Here is a 20,190-nt window from a genome sequence, read left to right as displayed (position 1 = left end):
CTGCTAGAACACCCTAACGAAGACCAGCTAGATAATTGGCGATTCTAATTAAATTTATGACGTGGCGAAAAACAATTGGCTATTATACAAACAAAACCCCGATACACTTCCGCAAAGAGGAAGAAGAGGAGAGCAACTCCGTATACACCTGGAGACCTCTGAACATACGTGTCAGAGTAACTGGCAATTTGATCACTTGTCAGTGCCCCCCCGTGTCTCGACCCAATCTCAGACGTAAATCGATGACTGACAGCAGGCCCGACCATTTTTCTGCCCGACCATTTCTATCTGACCACTTATGCAGACCGACCTACGAACCCTGAGCTGTAACTAACCAAGTATCTCTGACCTCCGTTATTCACCACCTTGGCGGCGTGAGTAAATAATCTTGCTTTGCAACCAATAAGCGTCCGCCTAATTAATTCCACTCCAAGCGTCACAAGTACCCGCCTGACGGCCTCTAAGTCTCCGGACCCCCCCCCCCCCCCCCGGCTGCAGTACACAGCAGTGACAATAGCAGATGTTTTATTTTTAGTATATGACTTGTATTTTATAATGTTAAAATGGTACCTTCTGCAAGATTTTTTGTGTGTGACCCTTAACAGCTCACCAAAACTCATTAAGTGGCCCTCCAGCTGAAATAACTGCTCACCCCTGGGTGCTAAGGATGTTGGCTGATGTGATTACAGAGCTGCTGGCCAGTATCTTTGAAAACTTGTGGCAATCAGGGGAGGTCCCAGACTACTAGAAAAGGGCAAATATAGTGCCCATCTTTAAGAAATGGAAAAAGAAGTATCTAAGGAACTACAGACCAGTCAGAATCACCCCAGTCCCCAGAAAAATCATGTAGCGGGTCCTCAAAGAATCCATTTCTAAATACTTGGAGGAGAAGTTGATTAGGAACAGTCAGCATGGATTCACCAAGGACAATTCATGCCTGACCAACCTGATTGCCTTCTATGATGATATAACTGGCTCTGTGGATGTGGGAAAAGCAGTGGATGCAATATACCTTGACTTTAGTAAGGCTTTTGATACTATCTCCCACAGTATTCTTGCAAGCAAGCTGAGGAAGTACAACTTGGATGAATGGACTTGTCAGGGCTAGAAAGCTGGCTGGATTGTCAGGCTCAACAGGTAGTACTCAATGGCTCAATATCTAGCTGGCAGACGGTATCAAGTGGAGTGCCCCAGGGGTTGGTCCTGGGGCCAAATCTGCTCAATATCTTCATTAATGATCTGGAAGATGGGATGGATTGCACCATCAGCAAGTTTGCGGATGATATCAAGCTGCGGGATAAGGTAGATATGCTGGGGGTAGGGCTAGTATTCAGAGTTACCTACACAAATTGGAGGATTGGGCCAAAAGAACTCTTATGAGGTTCAACAAGGACAAGTGCAAAGTCCTGCACTTAGGATGGAAGAATCCAAAGCACCGCTGCACCCTAGGGACTGACTGGCTAAGCAGCAGCCCTGCAGAAAATGACCTGGGCGTTACAGTGGACAAGTCGGATATAAATCAGCAGTGTGTCCTTGTTGCCAAGAAGACTAAAAGCATATTGGACTGTATTAGTAGGAACACTGCCAACAGATCCAAGGAAGTAATAATTCCACTCTATTCTACACTGCTGAGTCCACATCTGGAGTACTGTGTCCAGTTTGGGGCCCCCTCTGCTATAGAAAGGATGTGGACAAGTTGGAAAGAGTCCAGTGGAGAGCAATGAAGTGGTTCAGGGACTGGGGCACATGATTTATGAGGAGAGGCTGAGGGAACTGGGTTTATTTAGTCTACAGAAGAGAAGACTGAGAGGGGATTCAATAGCAGCCTTTCACTATCTGAAGGGAGGTTCCAAAGAGGATGGAGCTAGACCAGGGGCGGGCAAAATATGGCCCGCAGGAGCCCAGGAGCTCGTGCCGCAGTAGGCTGCAGTGAGGCTGCCACCGTCATCTCTGTGCTGCCTAGCACGCAAGCTCCAGGTGCGCTGCAGCAGCAAACACAGCCTGGCACGGCAAGTGGGGGGGCCATAGCTGCTGCCACCACGGCGCAGCCCTGATGGGTGAGCCTGGAACTGGCGCAGGGCCTAGGCTGGCAGCAGGGGCAGGTTACAAGTGAGGGGTGTGGGGGTGCTGAGTGCGGGGGAAAAGCAGCCCCGTCCCCATCCTGTGGTCGGCGCCCTGCACTGCAGCTGCTCTCAGCCCGCAAGGGGCTGCCTGTGCCTCCTCAGGACAGCCCCGCATGGGCTGCAGTAGGGAGTGTGGTCCACGGGGCGGGTGAGGGGCCACTTTTCCCCATGCTCTGCACCAGCTTCTCCCCTGCCAGCGAGGAGGGGGTCAGGGCTGTGCACTGCCCCCCACTTGTACTGCGGGGCTTGTGGGGCACTGGGAGTGAGCAGGCGTGGGAGCACAGGGCCTGCACATGTGTCCCAGGCCCAGCGCCAGCAGGGCCCAGAGCAGGGTGGCAGGGGTACAGGGTCCCAGCAGGGGCTCTATGGAGCCAGGCCAGCTCCCCGCCTCTCCCTGCTGGTGCAGCCCAGCCCAGCTCCGCAGACCCTTGCCAGCCTGCACCCTGCTCTGGGCCCCACCAGTGCTGGCCCTGGGACACTGGTCCCAAGACACTGGGACATTGGTCCGAAGATAGTGACCAGGGGACGGGGCACTATCAAGGAGTGGGGCACCTGTCAAGGGGTGGGGGTACCCATGCAGCCCTTGACAGCTTGCCAACACTAGGTAAGCAGCCCTCTGCCCAAAATAATTGCCCGCTCCTGAGCTAGACTGTTCTCAGTGGTGGCAGATGGCAGAACAAGGAGCAATGGTTTCAAGTTGCAGCAAGGGAGATTTAAATAGGATATTAGGGAAAAAAAACCTCTCACTAGGAGGGTGATGAAGCACCAGAACAGGTTACCTAGAGAGGTGGTAGAATCTTTATCCTTTGAGATTTTTAAGGCCCGGCTAGACACAGCCCTGGCTGGAATAATCTAGTTGGCGATGTTCCTGCTTTCAGCAGGGGGAGAGGGGAGGTTGGACTAGGCGACTTCCTGGGGCCCCTTACAACCTTAAGTTTCTATGATTTTATAACCTGCCACAAGTAAAGTAGGGGGACTATGACAGCCAATGTCCTGCTTCTATGAGGGCTGTTGAAATGCACTTGAGAGACCCAAGGACAAGGGCCATGCCCCCCAATACAGAGGAAGGCAAACCCCCCGCCCCCCACAGTTATGAAGGCTCACCGTACAAGTAACTGGCACATCAAAGCTTTCACAATGAGTTTAACATAAGAACCTAAAAAAGAAGGTGCCATATAATTTTCCTACACAAGGGTGGTGTGAAATCTAAGATTCTTGCCAAACAATTTAATCAGCTTGCCAAGGAGTACAGAACTTCACTACTACTACTACAGTATTTGTTTCTTTCTTCGACACTGATTTTATAGATCAGCTTGTGCACAAATCAGAGATCAAACCATCCTTCAGTTTGTGTTTTCATAGTCCATAGCACAACAGATCTAAAAGGGGCCTCTAAGAGATATTGTAACATGAATAATCATAGGAAGCATGACTCAAAAACGTATCAGCCAAAAAGCTTTATGCTTAGCCTATATAATGTTACAATGAAATGCTTAAGACAGTTATCAGATTATTTTAGACTGCCTTTCTGATGTTTTTGGAATGCAATTCATGTAAAACACGAAGTGCTTTCAACTGTTAGAAACATTCTTCCTCAGCCTCTACTGTTTTTATGAAAAGGCTAATGAGACTTCAAACAATGAAGGACTTTGTTTTCTTCCAACAATTTCCAGTACATGCCATAGCCTCCAAAATGTACAAATTCTCAGAACAGAATTGAAATGGACACTTGTCTTAAATCAAGACTGACACGTGTCTGCATTTTTTGTCACCTACTCAAAATAAATGTCTCAACTAAATATGCTACGAATTAGTTTATCTGTTTGCTTTACACTACTCCAGTGAAAAGCATTTGAGGCTTAACTTTATTTTCTGATCCCCCTCTTGCTTCTTTGGCAGCTATTGAACATTATATTTTACATGGCCTGTCAGTAACATTCCTTAAAGACTCTTGTAGACACCAACTAACATTGAATTTGGAACTAGAGAGCGTAAGTGATATGGCATATAGAAATCCTGCTCGTGGAGAAAGGAATCAGCTACAATGGTCTAATTACAAGGATCATCTTAAATGTAAAATACAGGCAAAAGTTTACACTTGACTTGAGCCTATATTCTATAACAGGGATAGGCAATGTTTTTGGTTGGAGTGCCAAAAAAACCATCATGTCTACCTTGTAAGGTGCCAGAGTACCAGCGTGCCAGAAAAACAAAACCGGGGCAGGTGGTACATGGCAGGATGCACTGCATATTAATATAGTTAATAATCATAAATATTGCTTTTTTTTTTTTTTTTTTACAGTGAATACCAGGTTTTTTGAAAATTTTAAACCTGATGACAATAAATAAAACTTCATATACTACCTTTGTTGTGGTGTATTATTTTTTGTTAAACATATTGTGATGAGAAAGAGAAAAAAAGAGAGAGAAAGAAAGAAAAAAAGGAGGCAAAAAGGAGAGAAGACAGAGAACCAGACACACACGGGTACACACAGAGACCCGCACGTACACATACAGAACCACACGTGTACAAACACAGAGAACCTGCATGCCTGTAGCTGCCTACTGTGCACAGCTGATGCTGGGGCTCCGGACAGAGTCCAGCGCAGCTGTTTGCAGCTCCTGGCTGCAGCTGGCCCAGGCTCTGGGTAGCTGCTGCCAGCCATGGAGCTCAGACTGTTTGCAGCAGGGTTTGCAGCCTCCCAGCCACCTGCTGGGAGCAGCCTAGGCTCCATGGCTGGCGACAGCCTCCCAGAGCCCAGGCCAGCAGTGGCATGCTGAGCAAAATGGCTTTGCATGCCGTGTTCTGGCACACATGCCAGGGGTTGCCAATCCCTGCTCTATAAATAATGAAATAAAATGCTACTTAAGTTATCCCCACTTTACTAACTAGATTACATGTATGTAGCCAACATATCTGGAGGCAAGCATATTTGATCTAGCTACCACTGAGGGAGAATCTGACCCTTTGCAGACCTGTCACCAATCTTCTCTGAGAAACCTCAGCTTTCAACAGGAAGAGCTGCCTAGAGCCAAAGGCAACTTTTAATGAGAATTTCTAATTAGAACACCTGCAAAATAATTTGTAGTAACATCAATAGATTAAATGATTTTTAGAGAATCAGAGTTGTATCCACCTAAAGAGTGAAGCAAAACTAAAGCACAAATTCTATGGAGAGAATGGTGCTACAATGAGGCAAAACACAGAAACCACAACTCTGAAGGTTTATCACGATTTTTCAGACAGAACTTATTATCAAAAATAGCTAGTCTAAGAGACAGAAGAAAGCATGCTTTTCAAAACGAACAGTAGGCCACCTCTTTTAATACTATCTTGGGAGGCAGGGCAAAGGGAGTGGGAATACCTGCCAGACTTCCAATGAAAAAAATTAATAAAACTGACCCATCATGAATGTGAACTGAACCTAAAAATATGAAACAAAATGAACCACCCTATTTATATTCAGTGTGCATGGTCCACTTGAATGCAAACAGAAGGTCAAACCAGTATCTGTCACTTACAATAAGCTCTGACACTTATAGTCAATTACCTGCTTAATAATTTCAAAAGACAAGGCTGTGACATCATTATAACTGTAATTAATTCATAGAATGGCTTGTGGTTAATCAAGTAAATCTTTAAAAGGTTTAATAATTTTTCATTTGTAATATAATACCCTGCTTTAACTGAAAAAAATAATCTTCTTGAACTTGGTATGAAAGGTTGTCACACTACTGTAAGATATTTAAGATGTACACTTCTAAAAATACAATACAGCAGCTGAGATCTTGTTGACAGAAAACACAGGTAAGAATATCAACATAAACATAACAACACAGCTAATATTTCAGCCCAAAATTTAGGGTTCAAAATAACACTTTATGTTAAAGTAATAAAAATAGTAATTATGTTTCATTATTTTCACAATAATAATTGGTCACAATTCTCTAAAATTATCTGAAACAGGCAATCTACTTCCACTGTCCTAGACAAATGTTTCACTCTTACAAACAACAAAGCAATACATAGCCTTTAAAATTTAAATACCTTTAACTTTCATCACTTAAAACACTAATCCTAAAAAGTTAGGAAGTTTTAAAAAGGACTTCACTTGAAAGTGACCCTTTAATGCAGAAAGGTGTGATCGCACATAGGGGGATGAATGCCCTTATTTACAGTAAAAACATCAGTGGTTAGGTTTAAGGCTCTGGTGTAATAAACTGTTCAGGTATAAACACCTTGTTACCAAAAAAAGATTAGGTGGTATCCAGAGAAGAGCAACAAAAACTAGTTACAGTTAGGAATGACTTATGTAAACGATACAATTAAGACCATAATCTTAGAAAAATTGAAGAACGTAATAGAAGAGGGGCAAATTTCAAAGCACACGTTGTCATCTTCCTCCTAGCCTTCACCACCAGCTAATTAATAGAATACCATTACAGGGTTCAATCAAATCTACCCTATGCATAAGATAGAAAAATAATGATCGGTCAAGATAATGTTATTAGCTGACACTGGCGTTGGACAGAGCCCTGTCAAATTTTGTAGGTAAAAGCTCTTTTAAAAATAGGAAGCCATCAACGTGGTGTGGCGGAGGGGGGAGAGATGGGAGGGAAATCATACTTTTTTTTCACAAGTGGAAACTGAATCAGAATCTATATGTAAACTGCAATTTAAAGAAATAAAGTCCCTCGTGGTTCAGTGGTAGAACCGTTGTCTGCCACACAGGAAACCTGGGTTTGATTCCTGGATGCTTATACAACTTGGGGGTCGGACTTGATGAGGGGGTCGGACTTGATGATCTATTGAGGTCCCTTCCGACCCTAACATCTATGAAACTACAATTATGGAGGCAACAAGTGTCCGGACTCAGTCTGGCCTTTGGATTCTGTCTCAGTGCCCTAAAGGAGGAATGGAAGGTCTAGGCAGCCTACACTCCTCCAAAACTCCTGCCTAGGCATGTGTATTGAAGGTCTGAGTGACCTCTCACACATATACCATAATGTAAAAAGATTGGCAGTTGACAAAACCACAAAAATTCAAAGAAATAGTCTTCACTGGATCCATTTGGTCTATTTAATGAAGACTAATCACTGTAAACCCTCAAGTTATATTTATAATTATTAATTAAAACTAATTATATAACATTTCTTTCACTACTAAAATGCACTTATACCAACATAATTCTAACATTTACATCTAATTTCCTATACTGAAAAACTGCCAAATCCATCTCCAGTGTAATTTCTTTATATCTATTTACTGGTCACAATAAACAGGTAAAGGACAGCAAGTGATATTATATTCAGCCATAGAATAAGTACGTGGTACATTCAAGCAGGGCCAGATTCTGACAAGCTGGGGCCCAAAGCTATGTCAAGTTTAAGAGGCCCCATAGCTTTACCAAAAAAAGTGAAACACTCACAAAATCTGGCATTTCCCCTGCCGCTTCAGGACTGGCTGCCACTCCTCCCCACTGGCCCAAAGTGGCAGGGGAAGCTTGCACACGGCTGCTGCTGCCTCCATTAAGCACCCTGCACTGCTGCTGGGCTTGTAGCTGGTGCTCCGGGACTGGCCGCCACTACCCCACCTTCCCTCCCCAGCTCTGCAACCAGCTGCAGTGCTGGTTTTGAAAAAAAATGGCATTTTCCGGCAAGTGCTCAGTCCCGAGCACACCAAATTTGTGAGGTGAGATTTTACTGTATTTTTCTTTTGTATTTAGAGACCCCTGAGAATGTGAGGCCCTAAACTGTAGCTTACTTAGCTTGTGCCTAAATCTGGCACTGCATTCAAGGCCAACATAAGCTTCCCTATTCACGGGCAGCATGATTCAATCCAGGGAGATTAGTTCCAGGAATGAGAAGTCAATTTCCACATCTGCTCTACCCTCAAGGTGCCACCAACAAGGTAGATCAACTGTGAGCTTATTCTTTCAAATTTTACCATAGCTTCACGGAAGAGACTTGAATGTAGGATTTGGCCCTTTGAGAATATCATGTAGTATTTGTCACCTCTCTACCAGGCTCCTGAATGACTACAAATTCACTTCACATAAATCAGTTATTAGCCATTATATAGTATCCATTTTCAAACAGCAACAGTCGGAGACTCATAACACTATGAGAGTGAACCTGAAAAGACATATTGTGTATTATATTGTTAATCTTGACAGGATTAGATTTGTAGTCAATAAAAATTGATTTCACCTCACACTAACAGGCCAAGGGAAAAATATTTCCATCAGTAAAAATCAGAATTTGTAGAAACAAGACTGCAACAGAGAACCCTTACCCCCATTTCCAAACAGTGGAGAAAGAGAGAAAGAAGGCAGAATGGTTAAAGAGGAAAACAATGGGCAACCTAATGACTCAACAATAGAGAAGTGAAGGCCAGGGGGTGGAAAAAGCAGAAAAATTCAGAAAAAAAAAATGTTCTAATTTTTTTCCAAAAACTTGGAAAAATTGAAAAGTTTTGCAAAAATTAAAAAAAGATTCATGAAATATTTTCTTTTAGAATGATAAATAAAATATTTAAGACACGGTGTTCATATATTGCTACCCTTTAACTTCCCCAAAACGTTAAAACATGAAAGCAGCAGGGGAGATCCTAATGGATCTCAGCATGGGAGATCCTAATGGATCCTATTGCACTAATCTACATTACTGCAATAGGATGTGCATCTCATGTGCTAAACTTGATTGTTAATGACATCATGAAGTTGGACACTCTGAAAAAGATCTATAGAAGAGGAAAAGAAATTATAAAACATGTAAAAGCTGCTCATATTGTAGCTGCAGTCTTTAAGAAGCAGCAGGAAGAAAAGAATGCAAAGAATAAAATAGAGACACTCAAACTCTGTAGTAAAACTAGATAGGGTGGAGTGGTGATCTCATTTGAAAGTTTATTTAAAAACAAAGAAGCTCTTCAAGAAACGGTAATCATTGAGGATCTTAAAGTACCCGGAAGTATAAGGAACACTACACTTGATGAGGATGTCTTCTGGGTTCAGATGCAGAACTCCCTGAAGATTCTAAACCCAATTTCTTCAGCAATCACTGCATCTGAATCAGACAGTGCACTTTTGTCAGGTGTTCCTTACCAAATGGCCCAGATAAAAATCAACTGTTCTTGAGAATCTAAGTGTATCTCCGCTTACAAGTACCAAAGAAAGAAAAGTGAAAGACTTTATTAACAGATGGGAAGAATTGTGTTGCCAATCAATTCATCCTGTTACAAATCTCTTGGATCCAAGACTCAAAGGCAGAAATGTTAGTGATGATAGCACTGCTACTCATTTAACTGGATTACAAAACAACACACTTAGGACTTGATGTTGAAAAGGTACTTTCAAATGTTGCAGAATATAGAACATCTTCAGGTGTTTGGTCCAGGAATGCAGCTTGGGACTCTGCCAAGCATAACCCTCCTGCAACATGCTGGCAAGGCCTTTTCACAAGACAGCCTCTGATTCCTCTTGCTTCAGATTCCTCCATCTTCTGCAGCATGTGAAAGAAACTGGTTTATGTTTAAAAACACTCTCACCAATAAAGAAATAAACTAACATGTGAAGCAATAGATAAGCTTGTCTCAATCCAGGCAAACCTTCAGTTTTCAGAAGTCCATGAAGATGATAAAAATGAAGGATCAGAAGAATCAGAAGCAGAAACTGCTAACAGTGCATGAGACTGATTAGACAACGTTTCATGTAGTAAAATTTGTGTTCATTGAGTCTTGTTTTTTTTCCCTTTTTCCTCACACTCATTTTTAGAAAAAGAGCTATCTGCTTGACACTGTGAAGGAGACTAAGTCCAGAATACATAACGACTTTCTTTGTTTTACTGTAATGTTGATGGTTTCTTCTATTTTCAACTCTAATTTTTGCCTACTTCTCATAAACTGGCAAAAACTAAGAGATGCTAGGTTCCTTAGAGTTCAGCAGCTTGTAGCTCCATTTGTACCAAAACTAAGAACATTTTAAAGTAAATTCAATTAGTAAATTTGTAATTATTGTCTGAATAAACTATACTTTTAAATTTAATATACCAAACATCATAATTTTATAAGCAAACCAAGTTATACATAATACATTTTATATTCTTAAAGTAGCAGTGAATTTAGAGCTGTAAAGGGTGCTAAAAAATTAGTATTGCATATATTTCAATTTTTCCTAAAATTTCCATTTTTTTCCAATAAAAACTGGGAAAAAACCTTTTTTTCCCACATGGCTTCAAAATTTCTGGAAATGTTACATCGCTACTCAACAATTAAGTAATTATGTGCTCATTCAGGCCTAATGGCTGATCAATTAAGAAATTAGCTGGTCCTTCATAGGTGCAGGAACCTGGCCCAGGAAGATAACAGGCTACTTAAACAAACGTGTACCCGAAGCCCAGTGGGGAAGAGCATTTGAGGCTCTAGCCCTGTGGTGTTGTATTGCAGTAACTATAATTGCTTTGATTGCTTATATTGTTATTTTTCTTTTTATATAATGATTTATTTAGCCATTAAGACAAAGTTAATCTTGTTATGATTTGCTTTTTCTAATACTTTAATCAGTCATTATTAGTGGTCTGGAATTAGCCATCTATTTTAAATTTCCTATTGCGTGGCATAAATATATTTGACCTATTGGTCTCATGATTTTGGAACTTAAATTTGGTATAAGGAAAATTCTTAGGTAAGGTCTGTGGTATGTCTGGCATCTTTAAAAAGAGGTAATGAAAGAATGAATGATGTATGTATGTGATGTGAAGGAAGACAATCCTCTTGCAGCAGGTGAAAATAGCCTTCTGTGGTTTAACAGTTTAAGGTTGTAGCCACGTCAAGTCAGCAGTTAAGGATTACCAAAAACTAGATCATGCTTCACCCTGACGGCTGAAGACTGCAAGCAACAACCCCTGCCCCCCCGAAGATTGCAGACAGCAAAGCCAAAAGATCATGTCTTACCAATCCCAGACTGCCAACAGGACAAGGAAGATGATCTTCACGTTTGACTCAGTAGAATTCATATGCTTATATGGACAGCTATCACTATAAAGAATAAACACAAAGACAAGGCTTTGGGTCTTTTTCCACCTGCAAGGAGTTTTGGGTGCGAGATCTGACTCCATCCCTCGTGGTCAGTCTGGCCGGCCACCAGACTGACCTGAGCAACTTTAGAACTTGGTAACACCTTAACCTATGCAGGACTGTCTAACTACCTGTGTGTGTGCTTGTTTCTTTTGTATGAATGAATGAATGAATGAATAAGTATGCATGGGAATGAGTGAAGCAGATAACCTTATTGTTCTTTATTCTTTTCATGTTGCACATTTTATGTTCCAATAAATGTGGCGTTCCACCTTATCCCGATAAGATTCCTGCATGTTTTTAATTCACACTAAACGCCCTGAGGAGACAACAGTGGCAGCAGGGTCCTGCCCAGGCCCTGCAGGCTAAGCAAGGGGCTGAGGGTGGCCAATGCTTCTCCCCAAGTTCCCAGAGCTCTGGGAGTGCCACTGCCCTTGTATTCTGGTCCTTGCCCACCTGGTACTTTCCCGATGAATGAATAAAATGATTTAAAGCACGTATATTTATGGATATTTACATTTTATATTTTAACATGATTTTATAAAGCTTTTAGCAATATACTGTCATAACAAAATTGTCTGCCTCCCACACCCTTAATTTCACGCAATCCTAAAAATTTAAATAGATAAAAATTGAAATAAATGCTTAAAAAATAAACACACATTAGCCAAAATCATTAAAAAATAAAAACTGAATTCTGCCACACCTATATATTATACACAAGACATCCTTCTTGTATTCCTACTGAAAAATTTGGTTAGCACAATTTTCTTCTGTGAAACCTCTTATTCCTTTATACAGGTTACAGCACCTATACAAATATTACTAAAATTTCTAATATAATTATACAACAATTACAAATATAATATTAAATAAATTATGAAACTAAATTAAAAGACAGTTTGCTTGGCACCATGAATTTCTATGTCCAATAAATTAAAAACAAGACAAATAAGAAAGGTAAATAACATTTCTCTCTCAACCCCCCCCCCCCCTATTTTTAGTTAAAATTGCTTTCTCTCAAACTACAACCATTCTTTTTTAACCCCCAGGCAAACACTGAAGTTTCCTACCCAAGTTTCTGAGAACAAACTGGCATAATGCTGTATAGTAAATCTGTCTCCAGTTATTTGCATCAGAGTAACAATTTGAAATCAGGCTGTAATTCTTAATTTTTAAATGAAATAGTTATGTTGATAATATCCTTATTATGAGCAGTTATATTAATTTAGCTTACTCATCCCCCTGTATTGGATGTGTACACACACACACACTCTACAACAGAGCAGGCACATGTGCGCGCACACACATATACACCACAACAGGAGTGCTTCTTTGTGGGGAAGGGGGAGGCCTTCTGGTGGCAAAGGTCAGGGGTTAGGCGCAGGACTTCCAGTCCCAAGATGGCAACCAGGGGGTAGAGCACCTGTCAAGGGGTGGGACTACCTTGCAGCCCTCAACAGCTCACCAAAACTTATTAAGCGGCCCTCCAGCCAAAACAATTGCCTGCCACTGCACTACAAAGTACTATAGTCTCCCTTTTGATGGACATACTTACAGTACAGTCCATACTATACTATACTATAAGTGTGTCCATTATAAGACAAGTATTTTGTAATTACAGTATAACCCACTTGAGTACATAGGCTTGAGACTGAAAAGGCCAAGCACCTACCCTGAATGCTTATCCCTGTTCAAATGTAATGTAATGAAGTTCACCGCTCATACAGGGCTATGCCACAAACAGCCCTGAAACTAACAAGCTCCCATCATTTTCTAGCCTTTTTATTTCCTGTTTTGGGGCTCCTTAAACAAGTCTTGAAATGATGGGGCTGGTCAGTTTCAGGGCTGGTATTAAATACCCTGCAAATGAGAGAGAGCAGCTCTGAAACTGACTACGCTCCTTTCATTTGTGAGGCTTCCACTAGCAGCCCTTTGACAACCAGTTTCTGGTGCAGTTAAATGGAGAATAATTAGTTAGAAAGTTGTAGTTGGTATGACCCAGACAGTTAAATTACAAAATTAACAGTGGGGCTGAAAGATGCTATGCAAGGGGCTTTGCACTTAAATATGCAAGTATCAGGGGTTTGTTACAAACATGAGCAATAGGCAACTAGGTGGTTCATGCTTAGTGTTATGCTGTTAACTGAATTATATAATTATCTAGTATGCATGTAAATACAGTGCACTCAATCAAGTGCCATCCCCATTAAGCTGAGCTTCATAATTAGTGATCTACCTGAACTGCACCGGAAGTGCACTGCATAGCAGCTCCTTTAATCTTGCTCTTTTTGCTGCGTACCCTCCTCCTGCCTATCGGTTAAGGAACCCTGGCAGCCCTGCTGCTTGCTGTTTCTTCTTGATCAGTCAGGAGGCAAAAACTGCAGTTTTAGATATGCTGCATCCTAGTTGATCAGCAGTGAGCAGGGGGGCCCCTTGACCAATCAGCAACAGGAGGCAAAAACTGTGGCATATTTAAAACCATGGTTTTTGCCTCCTGGCCAATCAGGAGCAAGCAGTGAAGGTGCAGAGGTCCCTTGGGCAATCAGCAGCAGGGAGGAGGGTGCAGTGACAAGAGCAGGATTAAAGGAGCTGCTGCACAGCGCACTCCCTGCACAACTTGGGTAGATCCCTACCCATAATATGGAAATTCTCTCCAACCAGGTTGGACAGTTGTAAGCCTTGACATTGCATTTGTATGTAATCGAGTCCAATCTTCTTTGCCTTCACAATATCTCTTATTCACTCAATCCCTTTCAATCCCCTGGCACAAAACCTTCTATGTCCTTTTCTCCATCATCTCCCTCTGTTCTTAGGACGTAGCAGCACAGACTGGATGCCAAAGAGGTTATATCGGTCTCACCCCCAAGGTGGCTACAGTTACTTGCATACAGGTGCCTTAACATCTGCTTACACAGGGCAGTATTAACACTTATGCTGTTGTAGCAAGCAAGTAAAGTCAGATAAAAAGAGTGATTTGTCTCTGCACAACATTCCAGTGGTGTGTTTGGTTTAAATTAAACTCCTTCCCTGCACAACATAAACTAAATGAGAGGGGCTTTCCTTGACTGAAAAACAGCAGCTGAAGAGAGGACTATCCAGGTCTAATGAAACTTCAAATTCTCACTTCAGCAAAGACAGGGATGGGCAAGAATGCTTATTCGCCTGTGGACACATGAGGGCTGTTTTAGTGACGTAACTGTCTGTAGATAAATCAGGCCCCTCACTCCCTTGAGCTTTCAAAAAACAACCAAGCAAACCCCGCACCCAAGCCCCAACCCCCGCGTAGGCCGGTCCGAGGCCGCGCCCGCGGAACAGGCGCGACTGGCGCAGCCGGCCCGGCCCCGCCCCGCCCCGCCGGCAGCAGCACGCAGCGCCCGCTGCAGGGGCCTGTGCAGGGCCTCGCGCTGCGACTGCGGCCCAGCTCGGCGCTGCCCGCCCCGCCGCGTCCCACCCGGAGGAAGGGGCCGGGCTGCGGCGCCAGAGCTCGGCGGGACCTGACGTCCGACGCCTGCCCGCCCCCGCCCGGATGTTTTTGGTGCAACCCCGAACCCCGGCCGGGCCCCGGCAGCGCCGCTAGGGCTCGGCACCCCTCCGAGGGACCGCAGCGCCCCCGGCCCGCGCACCAGCTTCTCCCTCCCCAGCGGGACAGGCTCTGCCCGCACCGCCCCCAACACTCACGGTCTCAGGCTGCGCAGCGGCTTAGCCCAGCCCAGCGCTCACGTGCGGCGGGGCGGGGCCTGGCAGCAGGGAGCCGCGCCCTTGGCGGGGAGGGGGGGAGCCCGCGCCTGGGGGCGGTGCGTACCTGACAGACGGGTGAAGAGCGGGTGTGTGGAAATACACAGGCAGCGCCTGCCGGTCATATGTAACAGTAGTAATTATATGTGCGTACGTACATCTGCGTGGGCGTGTGCGTATACTGTGTTATGTTGTGGGGAGCAGTGGGACCAGACGAGTGGCGGGGGCGCAGGGCTGGACAGGGGCTCCATCCCTGCGGCGCCCCCATCATTCTTGAAGAGTAATTGGTTACTATATGTATACATATATTTTCTGGGCCGGACCCCCCCCCCCCAACAGCCCCCCTGCTGTTTCCGAGCCGGGCTGGGCCCAGAACCCCTCCCCCCCCATACCCTCCGTTTTGGGACCAGGCCCGGCCCTGCACCCTTCCCCCCCCCACCTGCTGCTGTTGTGGGGCCTGTGCCAGACCCCCCCCCACCTTCCCTGCCACCGTTTCAGGGCCCGACGGAGCTGGGTGCAACACACCCCACCCGTCCCTGCTGCCAGTTGGGGGCTGGGCCCACCCCTCCCATCTCAGTCACCCCCTCCCACAGTGGCCTGGGTCTACTGCTCCCCAACCCCAGCTGCCACAATGGGTCAGCTTCCCCCCCCCCCCCCTGCTTTGGGCCTGCTTCTCCACCCCCACAGCAGCGTTGGCCCACACTTGATGCTCCCCCCCCCCAACGTTGGAAGGGAATAGCATGAGACGGGACGGGCAAGGGCAGCAGTGCTGGCCTTGCCCCCCACCCCATATTTGCCACCTGCAGGGAGTGGGGGGGGCAGGGAGTGAGGCCAGTACTGGTGACTCCCCCCCGGCATCCCGACCTGGCTCTGCCCTACACCACCACCGCCATCTCCAAGGAGCAAAGGGGGAGCTCTGCTGGCCTTGGCCCCCCTTTCTGTCTGCTCTGTTGCAACTGGCTCCAGGGAGCAGGGCAGTGGAGGCGAGGCGAGCTGTGTTGGCCTCTCCCCCCACCCACCCCCATCCCCTGTGTCGCCACCATCACAGCAGTGGTCTGCTGCGCCACCACTACCTGTCTGAATGCTGTATTCTCACTCTAATTGGTTGTTTCCATCAGCCAATCAAAGTCAAAGTGTTACGGACAGACAGACTACAGCTTTTATCATATTAGAATGTATATATATGTATAAGTGTTTATGTATATATATATGTATATGTACGTATGTCTACATATGTGTGTATATGTATGTGTGTGTGTAGATATGTATGTACGTGTATGTGTGTGTGCGTATATATGTTTGTGTATATCTATATATATCTATAGCTCAAGCTTTCCTGATTAGTCTATAAGGTGCAAATCTACCCTGCCTTCTACTGGACTTCAGATTAACACTGCTAATTACTTCATTCTGCTGTTGGCCAGAAACTCAGTTGTGTAAAGACCAGCAGGTTCATGAGAAATGGACCAAAAGATGTATTTTTGTTATTATGACTACAGCCCCTGATAGACCAATTGTATACATCCTGCAGACCTCATTAAATCCCAGTAAAATGGTATCAGCCAAGTATGAATTAGTCAAGATAAACCAAAAGAAATTTAAAAACCACAATGATTTTCATATACTACAAGCCTCAATCATATACAGTATAAGGTCACTGAAGCAAATCCTGGCAAATGCACATTCATGGTAACATTAGGCCTGGTTGTTTCTGAGTATGCACTACAATATTCTAGCAAAGGTTATGGAGAGAGTACTCAAGAAAAATAAAATTCCCAGTAATCTAGAGCAAGAAATAGGCCTTTCATTTTTAGCATGCTTTGATGATAGCCTGTACCTTTCTCCCTTACTATTTTTTGTTGAAGAGTGAAAATATTACCTTACAAAATCCTGCCGCTCAGTCTGAGGAAACAAGCAGAATCAGCAAAAAAGTCTTACCCAGGAAGATGATTGTATAAAAAAACTTCTTAATACCTCTTTCATTTGCTGAAATCTAGACAATAGCTCAGTGTTGGCTAAGATACGTTAATACCAGTTTTAAAAACCCCCAGGAATTGGTTGCTATGCAAACCCGCTTTTAACTGCTGCAATATCTTCAGTATTTTTGAGAAGAATATTTTCATTGTTAAAATTGGACAGACCAAGCGGGACTAGAACAAGTAGGAAAGTAGCCTTTATGTCCCAATCGTGGAACAAAACCAGGAAGCAGAAGTTAGTATGTTCTAGAAAATCCTATTGAGCTCAATGAATTACAAAGTGCTGTTCAGTTCTCCATATGCTTTTCATGCTTTCCTCATATCCTTTGTTGCATTCTATAGTTTCATTTGACTTCACAAAGCTAATGCATTGTAAAAGCATAAGAGGTAACCTGCTTCCTGGCTGGAAAGCCAGTACACCATTTTGATCCCAAAAGTGAGAGTTAAAATATCAGACTTGCTAGTATCTGTTAGTGTTAAAAATGAATAATAAGAATCCCTGTGAAAAAATGCATTGCTCCAGCACAGCAGTAACCATTCTTTATTTAAATTAAATAGTTCAGCTGCTTTAATTTTTTACAAGCATTAAATTCAGTTAGACCAACACATTAGTTTCACTTCTGTAAATTACTAATTGTTGACCATCAAGATTAATCGTTCTTTTAAAAAATGATACGGGTATCTGAGCTATAAATTCAATTATTAATATTGAGCACAGATCAAATTCTTGAGCAATTTATAAATGATTAAAATAACATTATCATAGACATGTTGGCATGCTCTTCAACCTGCTGGTACAAATATGTGACTAAAAATGAATCTCACAAAATCTACAGCCAGAATTCATGTAAAGGATCTTATTTTGCCATCATTTATATGGCACTTAAGGTTCATAGAACATTTTGGCATGTTACAAAAGTATGTCATAGGAGTTATATGAAAAAATGTATTGTAACTTTCCAAAAACAGCACACGGCTCAGAAGACTGGCAGGCACGAGAGGGGCTGAATTCCTAGAAATGAGGTGGAGAGCAAGGTAAGGATCTGAATTTGCCAAAACAAGCAACTTCGGCATAGCCTTCTGTTCCAAAAACATATGAATGCCAAATGAGGAAGACAGCTTCAAATTATGCCATCACTTTAGGCATATTATTCTAAAATCTTCAGTTTCGGCACTTTTATGTCTGTTAATACTTAATCAATACTAATCCTTTTTAATCACTGAGAACATGATGGTATAAGCTCATAGAGCAACAGAAAATCTTTAATATGCATCCCAATTTGTAATAATTAGCTCTGTTTCCTATAATAGCATGTATATGCTATGAATTATATGCTATTATAATATTATTAATGTGTGTATATGTATTGCACATATAACAATGCCAATTTTTCTTTTACTTTAGGTTTCCTTTAAAAGGATCTCAAACCTACTATTCTTAACAATACAGTTCTTTACTAAAGGAGTCCATTTCCAGATTTCATTGCTGGATGTACAAGTTGAACTTAGGAAAAAAAGGTATGGTGGTGTAATTTAGGTTTCGGACTGGGACTGAGGATCCCATTCCTAGTTCTACCACAGACTTCCTATGTGCTCTTCAGCAAGTCACTCAGGGCATGTCTATGATATTGCATCAGTGGCATGCCCGAGCTAGGACAGACTCAAGCCTTTCTCTGCTGAGCTGCAACTACAGGCATTCTCCAAACCCAGAAGTCTGATGGTGAGACTGCCCTGAGTGTCCGTCCCTCTGAGACTGTTCTTGAACTCTTGATTTCTTGTGTACTTGAGAGTGGCCACTGAAGATAAACTTGAAACAGACTTACCAGCATGCTAAAATTGAAGTGTGCCTGCAGACATGGATGGGCACAGCCAATTCCATCTTTGCTGACCAGGACATACTATCACTATGGTGTGCACAAGCTCCAGAAATTCTCAACCAGGGTACTGGGGTACTGTGGGGTGCTGCAAGATCTTTTGAAGGGTGCCAGGAGGAGTGAGTGTAGCAGAAAGCCCCTTTTCCTCTTGCCTGCAGTTGCTCTCCCCTCCTTGGATATGTTTTTCCTCTTCTACCTTTTCTTCCTTCCTCTTTCTTTCACTTTAAGATAAGGAATTGTGTTTTGAAATTTGTATATGTGCATTTTGTATCTCCCCTTGTATTTTGGTATTTTTATCTATTTGTGTGCCATGGCATTACTTTTGTAGCTTAAATTTTATACTCCTCACCTTTCAACTTTCAACTAAATGTGTTTAGTTTCATAAGTAAGTTATACATTGTAACAATGTTAACAAGGGCAGGAATCAAACTACCCTTCCCTGTATCAGGCTGGCCCCTGAAAGAGCGAGTGAATCAGTGATTGAATGTGTAACACGGTAGCAGGCAGTAATTAACACCTAAGAAAACTGCAGATCAACCAACGGAAGAACTCAATAGAAGACAATGTAACAACCGGGAAATCTCTAAACCTCACTGATCAAGGGCTAGAAGCCCTGGCCTGAGTTAATCAACGCCGGGGACCAACTTTTGGGCTGAATATCTCCAAATCGACCACTCCCTGAGCCCTATTCAAAATTCATCAACAGACTCCCAAACCTGCACGTACATGCGGACGACCCCTGGGGCTGACAGGTGCCATCCAGTAGCCACAGAGGGGGGAAGTCCCACGAGGGTCAATGACCCCTGGATTGGGCAAACCTGAAAACTGGGGAGTCACCAAAGTCTGCTAAAGATAGATAAAAAGCAGTGAAAAGTGACCCTCAGTGGCGCCCTCTTGATCTCCAACTTGACCAGCACCCGACCTGTCCAGCCAGAAGGACCAGCCGGCGACCCCCTTCTGGAAGATAACACCACGCTGAAAGAAGCCTCAACGACAGACTCCAGCGCCTGTGGAATAGGTATACCTGACTCTTGTAGCTTGCTACTGTGTGTGTGTGTGTGTGTGTGTGTGTGGACCAGCCCCAAGTTTATGATTTATGTAATGAGTTTATGATTTAACTCATTACAGTGTTTCAATCCGCCTAATAAACCAGAATTTTAAGGATCCCAAGTTCGATATTTGTAGCCAACATAAGGGGATAAGTGCAGGCTTAGACTGGTCATTGCTGGGTCACTACTCTGATCTCACTTCCCAGCCCCTCTGCAAGGCACTGTAATATATTAGTTTTTGTAATGAGGTGCTGGTTAATTCACAAAAGTTATGAAAGGGTGCCTCAGGTTTAAAAAACTTGAGAACCACTGCATTAATTTATTTGTTTCTATGTTCTTTATCTGTAAACTAAGAAT

The 20,190-nt window shown here is 43.3% G+C and overlaps 1 protein-coding gene and 1 long non-coding RNA gene across 6 annotated transcripts in view; one reads left to right on the top strand and one right to left on the bottom strand.

Annotated features, from left to right (window-relative positions):
* Positions 1-14,961, bottom strand: part of RHBDD1 (rhomboid domain containing 1) — a 102,438-nt gene extending 87,477 nt beyond the window's left edge. For 3 of the 5 annotated variants that reach the window (XR_009463451.1, XM_059730951.1, XM_059730953.1), the window contains exons 1-2: positions 14,878-14,941; positions 11,074-11,157 (exon numbers count right to left, since the gene is read on the bottom strand). The gene's annotated coding sequence lies outside the window, so the exon portion shown is untranslated. Of the gene's footprint in view, positions 1-11,073; positions 11,158-14,877 lie in introns of all 5 variants that reach the window. The other 2 variants (XM_059730952.1, XM_059730954.1) reach the window with 2 other exon arrangements.
* Positions 14,962-14,973: 12 nt separating this feature from the next.
* On the top strand, positions 14,974-19,948 carry LOC132251423 (uncharacterized). Its single transcript, XR_009463452.1, has 3 exons — positions 14,974-15,080; positions 17,880-17,945; positions 18,316-19,948. It is a non-coding gene; the product is annotated as an uncharacterized LOC132251423 (long non-coding RNA).
* The last annotated feature ends 242 nt before the right edge of the window (positions 19,949-20,190 follow it).

This window comes from Alligator mississippiensis, chromosome 7, assembly GCF_030867095.1.
Source record: "Alligator mississippiensis isolate rAllMis1 chromosome 7, rAllMis1, whole genome shotgun sequence".
In the NCBI taxonomy this organism is placed as follows: Eukaryota; Metazoa; Chordata; order Crocodylia; family Alligatoridae; genus Alligator; species Alligator mississippiensis.
The sequence above is the reverse complement of the archived record's forward strand: the minus strand, read 5'-3'. Positions and strand labels throughout refer to the sequence as shown.